Source organism: Pinus tabuliformis, chromosome 3_1 (genome assembly GCF_031772625.1).
Source record: "Pinus tabuliformis cultivar Carrire ecotype Pingquan chromosome 3_1, CPIR1, whole genome shotgun sequence".
In the NCBI taxonomy this organism is placed as follows: domain Eukaryota; kingdom Viridiplantae; phylum Streptophyta; class Pinopsida; order Pinales; family Pinaceae; genus Pinus; species Pinus tabuliformis.
Genome location: NC_142301.1, coordinates 155221033 through 155223287, shown reverse-complemented (window position 1 = coordinate 155223287; position 2255 = coordinate 155221033).

Sequence of the window (2255 nt, the reverse complement as noted above, 5' to 3'; positions counted from 1 at the left end):
GCATCACCACTTTTCAAAATCGGGTGATTTTTTGCTACCTCAAAAAAACGAGTACTAGGTCATTTTCGCGTTTGATCGGTAACTGTGTTTGCTTTTAATGATTGATCTAAAGGTGAATTAAAGGTAGTTCTAGCTCTGGGATAATCTAAGTTCTGAGGCCCTTGTCCAAGTTTGATTAAGGCCCTAATTGGGCCCCGCACCTGAAGCCCAATTCGGGATGCATGAGGCCCATTTCGGACTTGTACATGAGGTAGATTTTGGGCCTGTTTAGGGCAAGTTCAAGGCTCATTTTCAGCCTTTCTTTGGCAATTTTATTAGCTTGCTTGAGGCCTAGTTTGGCTTTTCTTCTGAGGTACCTTAAAAGCCATATATGAGGTATATATTAAGGCAAAGCAAAGCTATTCGTGGCTTATTTTATGAGGTAGATCAAAATCGTTTTGTTACACCTTTTCTAAGGCAGCAACAATTTGTCTATAGTCCCTCTTCTTGCAAATCCAAGTTATGAGATTTTTCGGACATTCTGGGGACATAAATAAGTCATATTAAGGTTGATCTTAAGAGTATTTTCTGTGTTATTTCAAGCATACTTGAGGCAGATTGAAACCAACACAAATATGATACTAAGACTAATCTGAGGCTAATTTATAGACTAATCTAAGGCAAAATATGAGGTAGAAACATATCCGAACCTAAGATTGATTTCGACCTTTGCTGTAGCTACATTGTTCCTTCACTTATAGTTTTTTTTAAGGGTGGTTCACAAACACTGGGTGGCCGCTATATCCATGGTAAAAATCCAGGCATATCAACCCGTCTTCCAAACAAGCAAGGCCTAACCCCAAGGGCGTCGAGGAGATTTGACCCCATGACCTCCCAACTGACGAGGTACCTAGCAATAGGAACTCGACCAACTAAGCTAACCCTTGGGGTTTTCCTTCACTTATAGTTATTTCAAAGTCTTAAAATTTTTAATACATGTACCTTTGAAATAAACTTATCAAATAGGTTGAATTCTAGCACCTTCTTTAAGAGTCATCCTTCCACTTAATACTCTGTACAATTCACCTTGTAGTGGTCACGCAGTTGCATTAAATGCTTAGTCCCATCACATTTAAACCTAAAATAATGACAGAAAGGGTGGTGTACTTAGCAATAAAAACACAACACCTGTAGTTTAATTTGGTTTTAAACACGAGAAATATTGTAATTTTTATTTCTTACCTCCATTGAACTCTGGTTATGGTTATTCTTGGCACCTTTGAACCTCATGTCACGAAGTTGAACAACTCTCGGAACCCTAGTAAGTACCTATAATTTAATTCATGCACTTTGACATTGTTTTTAGCTCATATTTTTGAGCTCTTAAGGATAAGATGACCCAAAATTCTGTAGAAGATGTCCTTCTCAACGTCCTGACCCTTGTCGATACCTAAGTAGTTAACATCGATATTTATACATTAAGAGAAGTTTTAGAGACTAGTAGTAAGCATATCACAGATGAATGTCTGATAAAGATATGACTCTTGCAGGAAAATCTCACTTATGTGCATTTTGACCCAGATTCTATTATGTTGCTTGTAAATAATTCAAATCATGAGCCATAAAACATCATATGTCCTGTGAATAGTAAGATCTTTCTTGAAGTTTCTCAAGAATCATTAGCTAAAATTTTGAATTTACCTACTTCTGGTAAGGTTTTCTCTGATATAGAGTTGAATGAGGTATTCCTTATATAGGTTGATGAGAAAAAAATAAAATTCTTACAGAGTCTACTTAAAAACCCCAGTGACGTCTCTGAAGTTGTCTTGCCTATCTCAACTAGTTCTCTTAAACCCTTATATCAAACTTTACCCTCCTTCCTAACTATTATTTAGGGATATTCAAATGATTCAAAGATGGATGAGTCAATGTTTGTCTTCATGAGAGAAATACCGAGGAATTCTAATGAGATCATTATAAATTTTCCAGGATATTTAGCCAAAAGCATCTATGTGGACTTGACTACAACTCAAAGTTTCCAGATTATCAGATATTGTACATATTTGGTGCTTTTAGTTTTATTTAATTACCCTAAATATTTCATTAGTGTCAAATAAATAGAGACAAATAAAGATGGGAGAGGAAGAGAAAAGGAGATATGTTGTTGGTCGTAGATATTATAGCCAAGAAGAATCCTTGGTAGCTATACAAAATAATAGATCGTTTCTCCTTTTATTTACATGTCAAAATGTTGCAGAGGGTTCCTAATAGGATGT